The sequence below is a fragment of the Hyposmocoma kahamanoa genome, unplaced genomic scaffold (genome assembly GCF_003589595.1).
Source record: "Hyposmocoma kahamanoa isolate Upper Pololo Valley unplaced genomic scaffold, ASM358959v1 160, whole genome shotgun sequence".
In the NCBI taxonomy this organism is placed as follows: Eukaryota; Metazoa; Arthropoda; class Insecta; order Lepidoptera; family Cosmopterigidae; genus Hyposmocoma; species Hyposmocoma kahamanoa.
The window spans coordinates 3,015,512-3,036,905 of record NW_020653575.1 but is presented as its reverse complement, the minus strand read 5'-3'; the positions used below and the strand labels follow the sequence as shown (position 1 = coordinate 3,036,905).

Genomic DNA, 21,394 nt, shown 5'->3' with positions numbered 1-21,394 from the left:
GTTCGGACACTTTTTAGCGCGGACCCGACGTCCATATAATTGTAAGTAAATGTGTATAATGATCCATTTTTCCATGGCAATATTTTCATTCCTTTGTTATTACAATGAAACACATTTATTCTATACCTTATTTAGAGAAAATCGCTTCTCTTACAGACACTTGGTGACCCATTTTTGTCTGAGCGGGAAGCAGATATTTCCTATTTCTGTAAATGGTTTATTATTCGAATCGAAGCAACCAATTTGCCTTATTATTTCTTATTTTGGACTAAAACATGTGCAGGGGAATTTAATAATCGCATACCTGGAGTCCTGTCTGTGAACATATTCATTCGTAAACGACCTTCGGTTTATCTATCTTTACGGTGTCGGCTTTACCTATGACGATGCTGATCTTTAATTCGTCGTCATCCCACCTTTTTATCATTCTCTTTACTGCTTCCAGTACAGAGAATGATAAAAATCGTTCTCGAATTCCTTTTCCTTCCACTATTCTTACGTTGGTCCGTCATCACTTCCATCAAAATTCTCGAAGCGACAGGGCGTGCTTATTAATCATCATGTAAAACTCAACTTCACGTAATTTAACTGTCTCTAAAGTATTGGATATACGTACCTATAGTTTGTCTTTTTTGAAGACGGAGCAAAATGACATTTGTAGGGTTGCCAGGTTTCATACAATTTTAAATAGTCATGTAGTCGTTGTCGATAGTTTTATGTATAGATTGTGAAAGATATGCCATTTGCCAGTGAATTGTGAATGTTACGACGTTCTAATGGTTACTAATTGCGTCATTGCTTTCTTTATTCTTATTTTGACAATTGGTCAACTAGAATCGAGATAAATTTTTATTCATATACATTTTAACAAGAATAATCATATTTGATTATCTATATTCAATTAAAGTGAAAAACTTTAAAATATGTCTCCTCTTTGTATTTTTCATAAACATAGTTCTAAATACGGAGTACGTATGTATGAACTTACAAAAATTGACAATGCAAACGAACTTGTGCTCAGTAATTGGATTAATAAGGTCGAGGATGGTTCAAATGAACCAAGTTTGGCTGTTTATTCCATAAACGTGACTAATATTACAAGTCTTTTCCAAGTGAAATAGTAATATTAAGTTATTTATTTTTTTATGTTTTGTTATTTATTATTAACAATGAAAAAAGAATTTGCCTGTACAAAATACTCGCCCTCGTCGATATCACCAAAATTTGTGTACATTAAAACGCCACATGCGAATAAAATTGAGAATCGTATTTATAAAAGTGACACATTTCAAAATGACGATAACTACGAAAGTACCCAACAGCGCTATCTAGATTTGAAAGTACCTTTTATTACATTATGATGGCACTTAAATGAAAAGATCAATTATTTTTCGTGATACAAAGAGCAGCCACACTTAACACCTTTTTTTTTTTTTTTTGACGGGGGGGAAATCTTTATGGATACCCCTGAGCCCAGGGAGACTCTGGGGTTATGTGGGGACTCTCCCTCCAGACTGGAGGGCCTACCCCACTAAAACCCCCCCGGGTTTCCCTCCCGCCGGTTGAGTCGGCGCCGTGGGATCAGTGAACATTCACCACGACGCCGCCCGGCCGCCCTAGCTTACGCCAGGTCTCCCGCGCCAACGGAGGGGAGAGTCGGTTGTCCTCCGACCCGCCCCCCAGACGAGTGAGGCCGTGCAATGCAGGCTCCGGAGTCCCTGTCCAAAGCCCGCTGGTCTCATTAGAGTAGCCACACTTACCCCCTAGCTACATTTACCCATATTGACTTTACATTTTTCAAATGGTTTAAATTTCGTTTGTAAAAAAATTTAACTGACATAAAGCCAGTGATAGAACCGATTTACTACGGGAAAAATTTAAAATCGAGCTGAAGTAATATCAACTCATTAGGACGTCCTAACCGTCTACGCCTAATGCGGTCTGCAGCAGCGTCGTTTCGGACCTCAGCGGCCTCTTTCTGGGACATTACGTCGTCACAAAAAATGACCATGGCCTCTTCTGTTACTAAACTAAAATAAGTATACTTTATTACAAAGGATTTAAACAAAACACAATTAATTACATAACATAATTAGTTATAAACAAATAACAGTTACACAGTTTGTAATTTTGTTATTGAAGTATTTCATGGACCTTCATAAGTTTTCTAAGTTTGCGTTATACAATTACTTAGTTAAATTATAATACACGCACCAATAAACAAAACTTGATTAATCCACTATTGGTAGTTCAAGGATTATTACGAAAAGTTGTACATGCTTTGAAGGACGAAAACTAAGTTTTAACTAAGTTAAGAAAGTATTTATTTTTTACGTTTTTAGAATTTCGATTTAATGCTTAAATAATTATATTTAACTAGATGTTGTTTTGATGTTCATAAAAATACATAAATATTATATACTCTACTACTATAACTATGTATCAGATAATTATTCATTTTGACTTTTTAAATTTCTTAAAATACAAAAAATACTTGGTACTACCGACTCCTAGAATAGAAATGTATAAAGAAAGCTCGCTTTATTAATTTATAATATAAAAAATAAAATCACATCATAATATTGAAAAGTAAATTAAAGTCTCTTTTGATAAATGGGTGCTACTACAGTGTGAGAGATTTCATGGACACTCCAATTTGATGATATGAAAGAGCTGACGAAATCTTCAACTCGGCACTGGCAGGTTTGCCCTTTAACACACAATGTACCATTGCCTCCAAAATTGTGTTCAACGTCATAATTTACAGCATAAAAAACATAGTTCAATGGATAGCTGTTATCGCCTCAAGGTGTTCGCAATAGATTATAATTATTAAATAATGATAATACATTTTATGTGTCAGACAAGCACGCCAGAAATTAGTCAATTACTTTGTCAGAAATTAGGAAATCCAGAGCATTCGGACCGGAACCTATTCGAAAAAGATATGGAGAAAGGATTTTCTTCTAAGGTTCTTTTTTACAGACATTGCCTACTCGTTAACAACTTATTTATACGACGAGGGTTTGACCATAATCTGACACGCTGGCCTAATGCTGATTGGGGACTTCACAGGTTTGCCGACGGTTGCCTCTACTTGAGAGGTGTTACCATTAAACCATGGCTTGAATTGCCAACTGATGGATTGTAATACGGTCAAGAGGACGTGCTGAACGCTTTATGCACGTGTCATACGTTAGCTATAATCTAGCCAAGATGTAAAATAAATGTCAACAAACAAAAACGTATTTGCAGGGTTTTCACCTCCAGGATGTTTTACTGTCACCACAATTTCAGTGTTTTCCCCGAAATTTTACTAACGCAAAGCATACACAAACAAAAATTAAGTGCGCATTTGAACTCCATCTCACCTGATAGAAAGTGACGATGAAGTCCACGATGTAGTATGCACATATAAATAATGCTTATTCTATCCTATATAAAACAAAAACAAACAAAACAAATCACTTAAATATAAAAATTAACTAAAATAACAAAAATTACCAGTAATTACTTAAATATTTATAAAACTGTGTCAACCCTAATGATTTTTTATTTGAAGGCAGTGATTGTAAGCGTTCGAATTTGAGTAGTAATTCTAGTTCAAAATACGAAATAGATGCTGGATGAGTTAGGTGGTAAATTAATATAAAATAATAAAAAATGCCACCGAAATGAGATAGAAAAAAGTAACCAGAAAATTACCCAACAATTTCCTTGTTTCTAACTTTCTATGAATTTTGTGTCTATTATCAGTACTCTTAAATCTCCGTCTGTTTTTATTAGTTATTACCATTGACTTACAATTATATGGACGTCGGGTCCGCGCTAAAAAGTGTCCGAACTTATAGGGCGTTAAAATCGTATACAGAGCGTCATTCACGCTTTAGTCTTCGTTTGTTCGACTGACAGCGAAGCAAGCAAAATTAGACAGTACTGCGATGACATTACAATTTAAATTCAACGTTTTAGCTTTTTCATATTCCTTTACATGTCACTACGTTTAAATAGGTTGACTTGGGACATTTTTTTCGTGGTTTTTGTGTTAGACCCGTCGTCCATTTATTTGTAAGTCAATGGTTATTACAGATAACTATTTGCTATATATACTCCAACGGGGTATGTTGTACTTATTACCTCTATAATGCCTGTACTAACATTGTTTGCAATAAATAAATAATAATTGTAACTTTTTCATTTTTTTTTTTTTTTTTTTTATAATATTAATAACGCACACACTCAACATAGCCCCGCACTAGGGAAAACCCTGTGTCGCGGGTGCCATGGACACACACATAGACAACCACAAATTACACCCAAACTCACGAGAGAAATAAATGTAGGCCATACAAATATTTCTCCCGACCCGGGAATCGAACCTGGGACCTCTGCGTGGCAGTCCGGCGTGGTAACCGTTCGGCCACGGAGGCAGTTGAAAATTTCAATTTCAATTGAATTGAAAATAAAAGCCGACCCCTAAAGTTTGCTTATTAACTTTTTTCGATTTTCGTGGGATCCCCTTATCAGATTTTGACTTCTTGGTGACAATGGGACTGTTATGAACTCCTTTGTACATTTTATGCTTTTTTCTGGTTGTCATGGTGATGATGATTTGTTGATTACATGTATTACAATACAATACAATACAAAAATTCTTTATTGTACACCAAAAAAGGAAACAAATACAATACAATTAAATTAAAAATAAGCGGCGGTACAATGGGCGGTCTTATCGCTTTAAGCGATTTCTGCCAGACAACCTTTGGATGGAAGTAATGATATAATTCACAGGAAAAAGACGGCGGTGTATGAAGAATTACTAATCAACAGATAAAAATTGATAAATAAATGCAAATATACATGTATTGTGTCAAGTGAAAAGTCGATTTTATCGCGAAAAAGAATTACTAATTTGTGATAGTCGAAATGAACTCAGAACAGCATCAGCATATACCCTTTCAAACAAGAAAAGAATATTCAAAATCGGTCCATAATAGTCGGAGAAATCAGTAAGTACACTGCCATGCCTACAAAATTTGAGAATTTTCCTCGAATTCCATGAATCTTCTCATCAGATTCTAACTTGGTGACAATGAGACCAGCACAAGAGTGCACCATTTCAAACAAAAAAAGAATTTTCAAAATCGGTCCACAATTGACGGAGAAATCGGAAAACATACATACAGCCGAACGCATAACCTCCTCCTCTTTTTGAAGTCGGTTAAAAATAAATGAAAGTTCGAATTAGGCGAGTTATTAAATAATAAGCATTGACAAAAAAAAATCTTACGCATCTTTGGTTGCCTAGAAACGTTTCGTTCTTTTAGTAAGTAGCACAGACACAAATCGTAAGGTTTGGTCTTGCGTTTATTATAATATTGGAAAATAAAACATTTTTTTGTATTTAAATTGCATATCGTATGCATAGGTATGTGAATTTTTAAAGTTTTAATTTTGTTCCTTGTAATTTAGTGCCCTTTAGTGTTAGTTTTAGTGCCCTTTAAAGGCCTTCAAGTCCGCTAATTTTAAATCACCTCAGTTGTGTGTCATTAAAGTGTCAATAGCAGGATTTCGTTAAGTTAAGAATTAACTTATAGCAGAATAATAGACAGAAAACCAGAGAGAGTGGCGTGTTAGTGGCTAGCCATACATCGAGCTACTTTCAACTATCATTGCACTTTTTTTTTATTCTGCTCTTCGATGGTTTAATCTATTAATCATTTGACAAAAAAAAATACATTTGCTTTAAATACTAAATTGCTGATATCTAAAAGATATAAAAATTAAGACATGCATAGTAATTTCCATTGTAGTTTTACTTGAGGCAACATCTATAGTTAGTGAATCAATGATTGAATGAATGCCATCACTTCTATCCCCTGGCACTTTATTGACTCTCAACTCCTATTGCAACTAGATTTTTGCAGAATGACATGAAATATTATCATGAAATACTATGATAATTGCAATAAGAAAAAATATAAATAAATATTAGTTGTCAGTCATCACATACGTTACTCTGGTCCCAAAGTAAGTAACTAAAGCATTTGTGTAAATAATGTAAATAAATAATATGAATATACGCAAATAGAAATTTAATTCACATATATGTTTATATAAACTTACAACACAACTCTGTTATTTTAGTAACTTCTTATATATGAGACAAGCAATTGAAATGATACTATTTAACATGGTATGATAATGTATAATTTTGGATATTGTACGTCTATCGGATGGATGACACACATGTACACATTCCACACAATTACACACTTACAGACACATATACACATCCTTGCACTCACACACACTAACACTTAGGTTAATCTATTTTTAGTGTAAAAAGTTAAAAATTACTATAATTAGTGAAATTTGTATTAGTTGTAACACCAATATTATACCAATATATTAGTAGATATTAAGGTAATAAAAAATATTAAGGAATAATATAAGAGCAAGATTACTATTAATATTGTAGAAGAGCGATGTTTCCTAACACAGGCCTTAACAAGCCTCAAAGGAAATATCCGCCCCTGTACTTAAAAAAATTTTTATTTTTTATTTCATTATTGTGTTATGGAAACTGGAAACAGCGGCGGTACCACAAAAACGCAGACCCGAGACAATACAGAAAAGTTAGTTTTCTACATTGATCCGGCCGGGAATCGAACCCGGGACCTCGGAGATGGCGACACTATGAGAACCGGTGTGCATGGAAGTCGTCAAAATCGCAGTGGAGTCTCGCAGGTTTGAAGAAAATTAGTACACTGGGGGTTCCGGTCCCATGATCACGACTTGCTCGTTGAAACTTTGGTTTGTTTGAAAAAACAAATACATGCGATTGAGCTAGGAAAAAATAATTTTAATTCCAAAGCACAGGCACTCTATTGAACATGTGCACAAATTTTATTTAATTTATTAATTTAATTTTATTTTATTAGGGGAATTGATTATAATAAGAGACTAAATGACCCTCTACTCGCAATATGTTTGTGAGGTCATCATGTTCACGCGGAAACATTTAGCACAGTTTAGGCGAGTGGAGATGATGGGTGGGTGCCTCAGTCGCGCGGAACAACTCCGTTCAGAACTGCGTCGCACTGCACTACACGAGAAAAACCCGCGGGTTATATGACCCACCTATGAGCACCTTCCTGCCGAACTAAACAATGAAAACAATGTGTTTAATAATATGTTTATAATATTTACGAAATTTTAAATAATTAAAAAAAACTAAAAATGTTCAAAAATTTGAGAAAAGAACTTAAATAGTCTGATGGGCTGGTTTTATATATTTACCCTTTTATGCCATTTTTTAACCGACTTCGACTAAAGGACGAAGTTCTCAATACGTCTGTATTTTTTTTTGTATGTATATTACGCGATAACTATGGCAATTTGTAAACAGATTTTGATCTTTTTTTGTTGGAAAGAGGGTACGTCATTAGTGGTTCCATTTAAATTTGAAGAAGATATTTCACCTCTAATGGTGGCAAATTTAGGGGTGAATCCGGCTTTACGCACTTTTCGGTAACCGATTTCAATAAAACTTTTGAGGACGGTTGTTTTTTTTTATAAAAAAGTTATAATTATTACAACATTGATTTAAATATAATTAATCAGATGCCAATTAAAAGCCTCCAGATATGAAAGTAAGAAAATAACAATACCATGACACAAACTAACACTTCTATGATTTTTTAACACTGTATTTTTTAACAATATAATAATTTTCGTTAAAATAATAACCCTATTAATAAATATTTAATGAGCATGTTATTTTAAAACGGACTTCATAACATTTAAACTGCATGTAATATTAATGCACGTGAATGTACCGACATACTTACACTCTCAGATAATAAAATTTGACAGGTACAGGTAACAGTAAAGAATTAACAATGAAGTGCGAATTAACTTGATCATCAATGGAGCTAGGATCCTCGTAAAAGGCGATTGTACACAAATGGTAACAATTTTATCAATTAACAAAAAAAATGCTGTCGAATATTATTGCCTATAAATGTAATAATAATAATAATAATAATAATAATAATAATAATAATAATAATTTCTTTATTCAAGAAGTTAAAGATAACACAAAACGATTATATTATATTATTATTATTATTATTATATTACGATTATTTAATGTAAATACAAGTACAGTGGACAATGCCTAAAGAGATATACATGTGTCAATATTATTTTTGGAACACTGTGCTTGACGACATTTCCTGATAAATAGCGTTCCAATTTTCAATTACAATAGCGATAATAATGTGTGGCTAATTGTTGTTGCGTGTTGCACAAAACGTTCATTATTATCCCAAAGTACGAAATTCAAACAATTCAATGGATCTTGGTTCTGTGGGCGCGACGTATCCAATGACGTCACAACGAAGGCTCGCCTCGCGTTAGGTGGTGACCTATTTCGCACTCTCGTGTAGAGACCGTGTGGCCTAATGGATAAGGCGTCGGACTTCGGATCCGAAGATTGCAGGTTCGAGTCCTGTCACGGTCGTGTTTCCAAAAAATATATATTTTGTGAATGTTTTTTTAAGAGTTTTTTTCAATAATACTTGTTACATTTAAATAATGAACAAAGTTTTTGTGGAAAATATTAGTTTGTGTGACTGTTACATAATGAAAGGCATTAAAACACGAGTGTGGGTTTGGTAGGATAAAAACAACACATGAGTGTTTTAATACCTAATTATGTACAGTTGCATACACTGCTTTATTTACACACTTATGTATTATAAGCTCTGTATGATGTGTTCAGGAACCGCATGTTACGACCGGCATTGCAGCATTGCTCAGAGCTATTAGCAGTAATTAATATAGTAAAATAATGCAACACGCAACCGTAGTTTTTTTTTTTAATTTGTAGACAAACTAAACTCGGTCCCAACAATCATATCGTTCGATATCAAGTAACGTGCGAGATTGGTCAAAATTGTTTGCTATTGAGATTTCATTTGGAATAAAACTTCATCTAGACTGATATTAGAATTGAAGTCGAATCAAATCGTTTTGTTTTTCAGAGATGTTCGAAATTTGATCTGTAATCTAAGAAGAAATAATAACATTTTAACAGATGAGAAATTTGTTCTAACAAAACAATTTATCTATAAGCTGATATGGATGTAGATAACATTCTTAATTTTAAAATTCTTTTATCACAGCATTTAATTGTACTGTTTCCACTCGTAACTTCCACTCCACTCCGCTCTAAGGCATAGTTATTTTAACTTGTCAATTTTTTTAACATCAGTCCAGGAGGTTCTCAAATCGACAGTACGTTTGTTTTCCTTTTCTTAGTATGTACATATGTTATCCGATAACGCATGAACCGACAACTTGTGAACCGTCTTTGATGATTCTTTTATATTGGAAAGATGGTAATGACTTTTGAGGTCGGTTTTTTTCCCCAATATTTTACGCATGGGAATATCATTTATTTATTTATTTCCAGTCAAGAAAAACATTATTTTGTTTAAATTAAGCTTTTCAAGTCCCCAAAACTCTGATCGCGTGACGTCATTAGTAGGTGTTAGGGTTCTAAATACGGTGGGAAAAGAGAGATTGGGAGAAGCTGCGCCATTTTCGGATTCATTCTGTGTTAAGTTACGAAAAGTGTAATTTGTAATTTTTGTCTCTTGTAATCAAAGTAGAAGAAATAAAAGTTAAATAAGTACATTTTATCAACGGAGTTTCCTTACCTGCCCATCGGATCTGCTGAGATAATGAGTTATTATATAGGTAAAAGAAATCCTTTGCAAGAGTTGAACACTGTCCGGAATTTTTAAAATGTTTTTAGTTAAAGTGATTAAAATAAAAAAGTATTAACCTAACTTTAAAGAAATTCGAATACAGATGGCTTGGTCCATAAAAAAACAATGTAGTAATTGTAGAACTCCTTGTGAGAGTTCGTCTGGGGAAATACTGCAGCTTTACCTGTTTTTGCCGCCAAGCAGATTACTGCTCACATTAGTGAGCGTTCCGGTTTGGAAGGGTAAGGGTGCTGGTGATGCGAATTTGACACGGCTATTGGTTCTTGTTGCGAAGGTCATAAGTGTCAGTTTAATTGTAGGTCCATTGATCGCTTACTCGATAATTAGCACTTGAAACTTGAAGTATTTTTTTCAAATCAGACGGATATTTTAATTTAGTTCATAATTATAGCCGTAGAGCTCCTTGTGAAAGAGTTCGTCCAGGGAAGTACTGCTACCTTAATTATTTCTGGCGCCAGGTGGTAATGTAATTTACTGCGTTTCGGTTTTGAAGGGTAAGGCTGCTGGTGGACATTACAGGCACATGGGACTTGTCACTTCTGTCTCAGGGCGACGGGCACAGTGGCAGTGCCCTTAAGATCTTTGCGATTTAAAGCTTTGAGTGGCACTGCAACCGGTATGGATAGGCGTTTCGCTTACCACCGCCTGGTGGTAAGCGAACGCACGACTTGTTCGTCCCGGCACTTGGTACGAGGGCTGCCTTTTATGTTTCGGGATTTGGCAATTCTAATGTTGCGATCTGGTAATCCCCATCCCCATCATATAGTTTGACATTTTTCGCGGAAAACGTATTCAAAACATTTTGATTTCCGAGCATTATTTGTGTCGTATAAAATGATTTGAAAAATTCATCTCGGTCAAAAAATGGAATTAAGTTGTGAACATTTTTCCGTAATATTTGCCCTGAGATAAAAGATTACATAAAAAAAGTTATTTTCGAAAAAGTTATTTTTATTTTTATTTATTATTTATTTTTTTATATTTCATCTTAGAGGGTACGAACAGGTTATATTACAAGATGATTATTTCTTCTTACAGTATCTTCATCTGATTCTTCTTCATTAACATATTTAATAATAAGAATTTGCGGGACATGGTACTTTAGCCGCATGTTTATCGCTAGACAAATTGAATAGCACTGTGTCTTCACTATCCATAACCCTAGCGCGATCTTGCGAGTGCTCGCGATGGCAATTTTTGGTGGAAATAGGTCGGTGAGATTTCAATTCTCGCCTCGTCTCGCCTCGCCGGTGGAAAAGCACCTTGAGGCTTCCCTGGGCATTAGTGGGACTAGCATTCATTCAATATTGCATGACCATTTGGTCATCAAAAAGATCGCTCAAATTAAGGGTCATGTCGAGAGGTCGAAAGAAATGCCAAAAAAATACGATCGCGGTGCTTCAAAAGACGCCTATGATATTATAACAGGTCACAATACGTGAATCTACGCGTAGGAGCCCGAAAGTAAACAGCAGTCGACTGTATGGGTCTTTCACTATGACCCCAATCCAACGAAAGCTGTTCGCGCACGAAGCATTTCAAAGCAAATAGTCGCCTGTTTTTTTCGAAAAGACTGGACATATCGCAACCGTCAATCCTGAATGATACGCAATGTAAACAAATGTTATCAGTAAGTGAAGAAATAAGAAAGATCAATCGTCGAAGATGGATTGTTCCTCACCACGACAATGCGAGCTCTCACACATCGGGTAAACAAGCGAATTTTCGAGCACTTAAAATGTCGGTTCGTATAATTCTGACTTGATACCAAATGACTTCTTTTTATCCCAGCACTTAAAACAAAAATTCGAGGTCTACGTTTTTTGACGCCTGAAGAAGCTGTTGATCCATTTAAACCGCTTGTTTTAGAGGTACCTCAATTTGATTGGAAAAAGTGAGTATTTTGATCTTCATGTGAAATATTTTGAAAACCAATAAAGTGATTTTCTGTGATAAATATTTGTTATTGCTCTCTAATCTCGAAATATAAAAGGCAGCTCTCGTATTTTTAAAAAAAAGATAAGATGGCAGGTTCAAAGATACGTTATTACGACGAAATTGAAGACTTCAAGCCTACGTTATTACTTTATTAATATGCAAGATCCTTCACACATACATTTAGTTATTTATATTTCAATATAGCGCGAGAATACTATTACGGTCGCCTTCATTTTTTAACCGACTTCAAAAAGAGAGGAGGTTCTCAATCCGACTGTACCTAATGTTTTTGTGTGTAAGTTACTTTGTTATTTATATTATTTTTTTATTTATTGATTATGTTTGTGAACCGATTTTGATGATTTTTGTTGGTACGAGGGTATGTTAGTATTGGTCCCATTTAGATTTGAAGAAAATATTTCACCTTTTACTATGGGATGAATTGCTGTAATTGTTATACTTACTTATTATTTCGCGAACACATACAAATCTATAATTTTTTTGTTACAGTATATGTTTCATGCCAGGTGCCGCGAAAGAATGAAAGAACGAATCGTAAATTTTTATTCCATTTTATTTTATATGGAACAACAACAGCTATTAATAGCGTAACAAATAATTTTTTTCTCGTTAAATTTAGCAACACATTTTGTTTTAATTTTTCCCAGGGTGCTAGTGAAAATACAACCTCAGGCCGACTTGTCAACTTATGGCTCAGGATAACGGGTGCAGTGTGTGTGATATAAAGTTCTGAGTGGCACTGCAGCTGTTATGGATAGCCATGTCGGGACGAAATATAAAAAAAAAGAAATTGGTGTAATTATTTTATAAGACTATTATTTTTGTTATATAATAATAGTGTGTAACATTTAAAAAACAGGAAAACCGCATAAACAACATCTTAAACTCGAGTAACTTATGTACATACACAATAAGGATACTAATTCACATTGTCTGCATGTACTTTTAAGTAAACGTAACTATTTCAAATGTAAGGCATGTAGCTTCCTTGTATTCTTTACCGTGACCGGTTTGAGGGTATTTTTCGAGGTGTAGAATGACTGCATCATAATAAGTTTACGGGCAATTTAAAAACTATCATTGATGAAATTAATAATTGTAACGTTTCCATTGAAAAAAAACCGACATCAAGAGTTTACTTATCAGCTTTTTTCGATTTCCGTTGGATCCTCCCATCAGATTTCTTGGTGACAATTGGACTGTTACAGACTCCTTTGTACATTTTATATTTTCTTTTCTGGTTGTCATGACGGTGATTCGATTGTATATTGTGTCAAGTGAAAATTTGACTCTTATTTGCGGAAAACAATTAGTAATTTGTGATAGCCGAAACGAATGCAGAATAGCATCAAGGACCACCGCGAGAGTATACCCTTTCAAACAAAAGAAGAATTTTCAAAATCGGTCCGTAATTGTTGGAGAAATCGGTGAATACACGGACATGCCTGTAAAATTTGAGGAATTCCTTCGATTTTCATGTGATCTCCTCATGAAATTCTGACTTGGTGACAATGCAACCACCACGACAGTGCATCCTTTCAAACAAAAAAAGAATTTTCAAAATCGGTCCACAATTGACGAAGATATCTGAAAACATACATACAGCCGAATATATAACCTCATTTTGTTTTTGAAGTCGGTTGAAAATGAAGTGAATATTAAATTATTGGTAACAATGTTATACGTTACAAATCAGTTATCTATACCATTCAACATTTGTAAAACGGACATTACATTAATATTACATCTCAAGACAGTGTTTAAGTCATTCACAATTAATTATAAGTTAATAATTATAAGTTAATAGTTAATTATAAGAGTTCGGAAATTAATATATGTTTTTAAAAATTTAAGACATGCGGCTAGCGGTGAATTACTCAAATCAGTATACTTGGCCCTCTGTCAATCATTGCTACTTTACTGCATTACTTCATGGGGCGGCGCACATAAAACAACTCTGTTAAACCTAGAAAAGGCGCAGAGAGCTATTCTCAAAGTCAGCAACTTCCGTCCTTTTTTCTACCCTACCCACAAACTCCTAGCCGAGTGCGATGTCCTTTCTGTGCGGCAGCTGTTTATCTTGCAAATAATTTTGAAAAAACACTCAATCACTCAATTTGAGTCTAAGTCCTCATCCTGCCAAAGACGACTCAATACCTTCTCTTCTCGTGAACAACTTCGCACATCACACTCTCATAGATTCTTCTGCTTCCTTGGTACATTACTTTGCTACAAATTAAATTCAACATTGCATTTTCATGCCTTGAATAAGATGGGATGTAAAAAGACCGTCAAACGCTGGCTTAAAAAAAAAACTATGATGAAACAGAAGGTTTACTAGAAGTTATTTCATAATTATATTGTAACAGCTAATTGTTTTATTCTTAATTAAATATAGCTATTTTGTTTTTAAGCACTAATATAATGAATCTGTGCACAAACAAGATGCTTAAGATACAGGTAATAATGTACTTAGTTTAGGCATCGCAACTATACTGGTAGGCTTCTAATAATTAATTGTATAGCTTTATGATTAGTATAATAATTAAGGTTTAATTTTTATTTATTTTTTTACCAATTGCATATTAGCTTCCCTTACATTTGTTTTTGTTTTTTTACTTATATTTAGATTAAGTTATATTGAAATAAATTTATCTTTATCTTTATAAAATAAACAATACGTAGCATTCCATTTACAATACGTTATAAGTCACATTAACATTCATTTTGTAGTAGGCACTTCTCTAGCTTAATCTTAAAACTAAGCGGTGAAGCTGCATCTTTGATATCTTATTGTATACTAGTGCTCCCGTTACGTAGAGAGAGTATTTGTTCCTATCTTCAAGTATACCTACAGGTCATTGACTTACAAATAAATGGACAACGGGTCTAATACAAAAACCACGAAAAAAATGTCCCAAGTCAACCTATTTAAACGAAGTGACATGTAAAGGAATATGAAAAAGCTAAAACGTTGAATTTAAATTGTAATGTCATTGCAGTACTGTCTAATTTTGCTTGCTTCGCTGTCAGTCGAACAAACGAAGACTAAAGCGTGAATGACGCTCTATATACGATTTTAACGCCCTATAAGTTCGGACACTTTTTAGCGCGGACCCGACGTCCCTGTAATTGTAAGTCAATGATACAGGTACACATATTTAATTTAAGGTACTATGTTACTCATAAAAATACAGTATTTTCACATTAAATTTATGATTTATTAGACAATAAGTTAAAATATACAGGTAAGGTACAATAAAAGCTTAAATAGTAGAAATAAAACTAGGATTAAATTATATGAATAAAATTGGGTCCCCACGACAAGGCGCCCAAGATGTTGGCAGCGTTCGCCCTTTGTATGGTTGTGCTAATGCGTTGGGCGGATTTTGGGTTTTCTAGACAGTCTATTAAGTTTTTGGATAAAATTTTCTACAGATCAAGGGCACCGGAACCCCACTGGCCAAGGGTTTCGATTCCAAATGCTGTAAGTAGGTAGTCGGAGCCAAGGTACTGGAACTTATTATTCTTTTTTCTGTCCGCTAGCTCAGCTGCGAAACCAGCCCTCTTGCTGGTGTGCTGGAGATGGGATGGGGCAAGTATGTCGGCACGTAGTCCATAGTTCAAGGGATGAGTGTCATTCCTGCCGGGCGTTTGCCATCAATTAGCGATATGCCGCTTGACTAGAGTCTAGCGGGCACGTTTACTATGGCTAAGGCACATTAAATCAATTAAATTAAATAGGACTTATAATCATTACCATCACCGCGCGTAAATTACTGACTGACTTATTAAATTTTTGTATGCACGCTAATGAGATATTAAATAGAGATTTAATATGAAATTCCCGATTTATCGTACTGGTCACTTTGAATTAAAACTTTTTTCACACGGAAACTAAAACATTCTTAATTTAAAAAAAAACATAATATTTAGATTGTTCGACTTTCAATTGTTTTTACATTCAACTTATAACGTGAGATGAAGACAGCAAAAATCAAAGTAATTTTCGTAATGTCCATGCTGTGTTTGGCGAGGATACGGCTAACGAACGGACCGTGCGTTTTCCGACAATTTTCGAAATTTCGACTTGGATGAATGAACCACGGCAAAAACCAGTCACTTAGGTAAATAAAGATGAATTGAAGGTGATGATGGAAGCCGATCTATATCAAACTACCAAGGGTTAGCGGCATGATTTAATGTTAGCATACCCACAATATGACATACGGAATTTGAACACTTTGATTTAAAATTTTCACGATTTTCACACATTATTTGATTTTTAATTCGAGTCTTAAACACATATAAAACATATTTTAATTACCTCGACGTTTCGGACGTATTGCAACGTCCATGGTCTGTAGTCCCTTCGAGATTTCTTATTAATAATAATATCTTAAAAATCAAATAAGGAATTTGAACAATGACGAAACTCGCAGCTGCATGATAATGCAACACCTCACAGTGCTCGAGAAACAGTTTTAACACTAGAAGACCTGCAGTTACAAACCATCCGTCATCCTACGTAACTCGCCGGACCTCGCCCCAACCGACTATCATATTTTCTATTATTTGGTGCACGGGAAAAAAATATTTTATATAAAAAAAATCATTCCCAGGAATCAGTACAAAATGCCTTCACACAGCTTGTGGAGTTCAGGAGTTCGCGCAAAGGTTTAAACGGCGGAAATGTATAGACAACGAGGGCAAATACTTTGATTAAAGAAATATATGTTATCTTACAAAAAATATTGTTTTAATTTTTCAGTACGAAGTAGCAATTTTCATACTTTAATTTAACCCCTAATACTAAAAAACATGTTACGCCAGGTTTAGTCTGTCGAAGCTGACGTATTTTACTAAAAAATAAAATAAAATCGGTACTATGTCATGTTCAATTAACTACAATATCTCCCTGTTTTAATTCTTTAAATAGTCCGAATCACTGGCTTGTTTGAAAAAATAATACACGCGGTTTTTGATCTAAAAAATAAGTGTTATTTCCAATTTCATAGCGTCTGTCAGAAAATTTTCCAGACATAAACTTACAATGTGGGACACGGCGTAATTTTTGCGGTGCAATGACATGAGTGGGCTCAAGTCTCTGACCGCTTACACATACATACTACACTTTACCTTTGTACATAGTATTTTACACTACCTGAAGTGCGTCAACAGTATTGGTTATATTTTTTATGTTAAGTAGGAGACACGAGTAAACGAACCACTTGAAGAGGTCATCGTTGTTCATGGACATCTGCAAGTCCAGAGGAGCTGCCTAAACAGTGCCTCGCTTTTTAAGGAACTCCGTATCATACAATAAAAAGAAACATTTTCAGGAAGGGCCTATTCCGGTCAAAGGTTCGAGGAATGAACAAACGTGATGCTAGCTTGTCTTAGGAACGATTTACATTGCCGCGAAACGAAAGGTACGATTCACTCGATGTCACAACAAATGTCATATTTTTGGTCGAAATAACGCTAAACCGATATAATTAATTTGACATAGCCTTGTATGAAATAAAGTTTCATTGGATATTGTGAAATGATTGATGTAATGAATTTCAATGTAATATACTAACATTTTACATGACATTCGTTGAGAATGATGATGTATTATAATTACTCTCACTTGGTTATGTTAGATTACGTTATATATTATATTATTTAATATATGTTAATTATGATACCAAATGGCGGGACGAACAAGTCATGCGCCTGGTGGTAAGCGACACGCTTACCCATAACAGTGGCAGTGCCACTGCGCCTGTCACCCTGAGACATAAGTTGACAAATCTCATATGCCTGTAATTTCACCAGCACCCTTACCTTTCCAAACCGGAACGCAGTATTGCTCACATTACTGCTTGGCGGCAGAAGTAGGTAAGGTGGATACCGATGGATATCGATCGACCGACCGAAGACGATACCGATTTGTTTCTTACACATTTACTCGATTTTATCTGATCATACATGTCGATCGTCAAAAAACCTACGCACTTTGAAATTATATTTTGTTTTTATGCCACTTCTTCTTGTGGTAACGATGGCATAGATTTTAGTGCCTGTCATTGTGGTGAAAGTATTTGGCAATCCGCGTGAGGTACTCGACGATTATTATCCAGGTTGTACCAGAACAGAAAAGGAATGTACGTCGTGTTGCGAAGTTCCTTATATTCCATGCCTGATTATATCCTTTGAAATTATATCAAATATCGTTATGCCAAGTGAAAATATATCACTTATTCTTATATTGATCATTAGTGTTTTTACGAATTTTTACGAATTTTTGTAATAAAATGGAACGTAGTACTATGAGCGTTTGTAGCAGTAGAACTCCTTGTGAAAGAGTTCGTCCAGGGAAGTAGTGTTGAGTTACTCATAGACGAGGCAACTCGTTTGTACCACTCGCTTCGTTGGTTTGTCACAACACCTCATGTCATAAAAATGTCCCACCTCACACCTCACTTATGTCACACTGCTTCGAATTCAACAAATGCAACAATGATTGGTTCTGCACTGCCCGCTTTTTATCTGATTTTACATCATATGATCATACTACCATAGTACTATAAAATTAGCATTTATTTATACTATATCATCATAACACTTAAGTTATCCAATTGATTGATACCATCAAGTCATGAAAATGTGTTTAATATTCTGTGTGTTAAGTAATTGCCGTAGGTGCAAAAATTCTTACCACTGCCTCACCTCATTTGAAGAGGACATTGTATCGCCTCATTTTTTTCAAATGAGGCACTTTTTCATGCTCTACCCAACACTACAGGGAAGTACTGCCACCTTACCTATTTCTGCCGCCAAGCAGTAATGTGAGCATTACTGCGATCCGGTTTGGAAGGTTAAGGGTGCTGTGGAATTGAGGCACATTGGACTTGTCCTGTGGATGACGGGCGCAGTGGCAGCTCTGCTCTTTAAAGCTCTGAGTGGTACCGTAACTGTTATGGACAGAAGTGTTGCTTAATACCAGGCGCACGACTTGTTCAACCCGTCATTTGGTAATATAAAAAAAAATGTCAAATGTGTATGATGACACTGTAGCTACGGGAATTCCCGACATTAAATTCCCCGGAAAACTCGCGACCTGAGGCCTGAGTGTAAATTTGTAATCATTGAAACTTTACTATCGCGTTTGCGTTAAGATTTTTATTTAGTTCTTAATTATATGTATGTTAAGGTTTAAATTAAAATTTTAACGCGAACACGACAGTTAAGTTTACATGTTTGAATAATAAGGTGCCAGATTTATAACTTGTATCTAGATTGTTCATTACACAATATATGTATGTATAAAGTTCATTATGTTAGAGTTTTATATCTACTTTATATTTTAACCGACTTCAAAAAAAGGAGGAAGTTCTCATTTAGACTGTTCGTTTTTTCTTTTTCTTGTGCATTTGTGAACCGATTTTGATAGTTCTTTTTTGTTGGAAAGAGGGTACCTCAGTAGTGGTCCCATTTAAACAAGACTATACTCCACCTCTATCGGTGGCAAACTAGGAGATGAATAACTTTTGAGGTCGGTTTTTTTAGTACTCTGTACTGTGATTATTACATATTCAAATTACGCTCCTCACCAGCACGTAAATCACCAACAAGTAATTTTGTATTAGCGTATACAGTTACGCTATTGTGACGTCATCGCCTTATTGTTAGTATTACTGTATAAAATATAAAGTTCTGTAGGCATCCAGCCTGACAGCGCCTTGTTAACCCACTTGTGATTGTACTTTGTCTTTTTAAAACTTTTAATTATAAGCGTAATAAAAACTGATTCAGTTTTTACTTTTTGGATTCGGAGTTTAGTTCGTCTGGAGAAGTACTGCCACCTTGCCTATTTCTTCTGGTGAAATTAGAGACACGTGGGACTTGACAACTTATGTCTCAGCGTGACAGGCTTCCGTGCCTCCGTGGCCGAACGGTTACCATGCCGGGCTGCCACGCAGAGGTCCCAGGTTTGAGTCCCGGGCCGGGACAAATATTTGTATGGCCTACATTTATTTCCCTCGTGAGTTTGGGTGTAATTTGTGGCTGTTTTTTTTTGTTTGAAATGGCTCTCGCAGCATCATGGGTAGATAACGGATCCCTTTTTTTATACATGACAGATGACTCCATTCCACCTGATGTAAAATGGAAAATTAAATCCAAATGTGAAGGAAACTAGTGTTGTGTTGATATAATGACCAAGGTGGAGGTGGCTAGCCACCTGCATGCCTACATGATGTCTCTTCACGCCTCGTTTTAAGGACCCCATATCATAAGACGGAGGGAATACTTGTCCTGGAAGGGAGTTCCATTTTCCAACTGTGCGACAAAGGAAGGTGCCACCAAACCTTTCAGTTCACGATGGAATACGCTTAGTTGTAAAACGGTGACTACGAAGGCCAGCACGCGTGCTTCGGAGCAGGAAAGGCGAGGGCAGGATAAGGTCGAACAGTTTTTAAAGAGCACTCGCCATGGTACATCCGATAAAAGGCGCTAAGTGTAGAGGTTCAAGGTTCTTTTCCCTGAACCTGAGGTTTATTGGACTCAATTGAATGTGTGTTGGTTTGTTTGAAAAAAAAACATACGTCATTTATCTGAAATAATTATTTTATTTCCCATGTCACATTCATTAATTTATACATGTGTTATTCACTGTAAAAGTGAATTATGTCCTTGTAATAAAATTTTGACATAATGCGCTTTTAGCAAATTCATGTGTAGTAATTTTAGTTCTCTGAGTAAACTAGTAATGCGATCTATGTGATGTTAGTGCAATTATTGGAGTTGCTTCACTTTTATAACGAAATACATATCGCACTGCTATTACAATAGTGTTGTAACCCAAAATATGTAAAATTCGAGATGATACTAATGCTGAACGTAAAATTTGATTCTCTACACGTCAATAAAAGCGTCATGAGAATATTGTATGAAACAATATATATGAATATCAATATATCAGGAATATATATATATCAAGGCTCATTGAAAACCAGCGCCACAGTCTATCATGGCTGTGGCTTATGCTGAATGAAGTAAGTCCTTTTGCGTACGCCACAACCACATATAACAGTACAAAATTTGTAGTTGTTATATTTTTTTTCGCTTTTTGTCTGATTTGTGTTATTTTGTGTTGTGTTTTTATTGTATTCTTTATTTCGTTTATTAATTCTTTTTCTTTTCCTTTGTTTGTCTGTGTTAGCAATTTTTGTTTGTTTTTTTTTGTGTCTATGTGTTGTGGCGTTGCAATAAATGTCTATTCTATTCTCATGTAATGATCGATACACGTAACAATGTAAATAGTAGTAAAATTTTCCATCCTTCTGGATAAGGCATCTAATTGGCCACACTGCCAGATCTTAATTGTAATTTTTCTTCAATAGTTTAGTTTTTGGACATCTAATTTCACTGGACACCGTACAACAATATTAACGTTAACCATTTTGAAATTTTTGTAACAATTTAAGGATATTAAAAAAAATAACGTACTAGGCACCGGGCACAAGGCTGAAGCCAATTTCGACAAAGTTCTGTTTAATATGTAAAACGATATTATATTAGTATAATTTCATAGGTTATTTATTATTTAGTCTTTTGATTCTTTTTATGTATCCCAAAAAGTCACC

General features: G+C 34.9%; 1 non-coding gene across 1 annotated transcript; it reads left to right on the top strand.

The window, feature by feature from the left end:
- Window positions 1–8,454: 8,454 nt before the first annotated feature.
- Trnar-ucg lies at window positions 8,455–8,527 on the top strand. Its single transcript has one exon. It is a non-coding gene; the product is annotated as a tRNA-Arg (tRNA).
- Window positions 8,528–21,394: the final 12,867 nt, after the last annotated feature.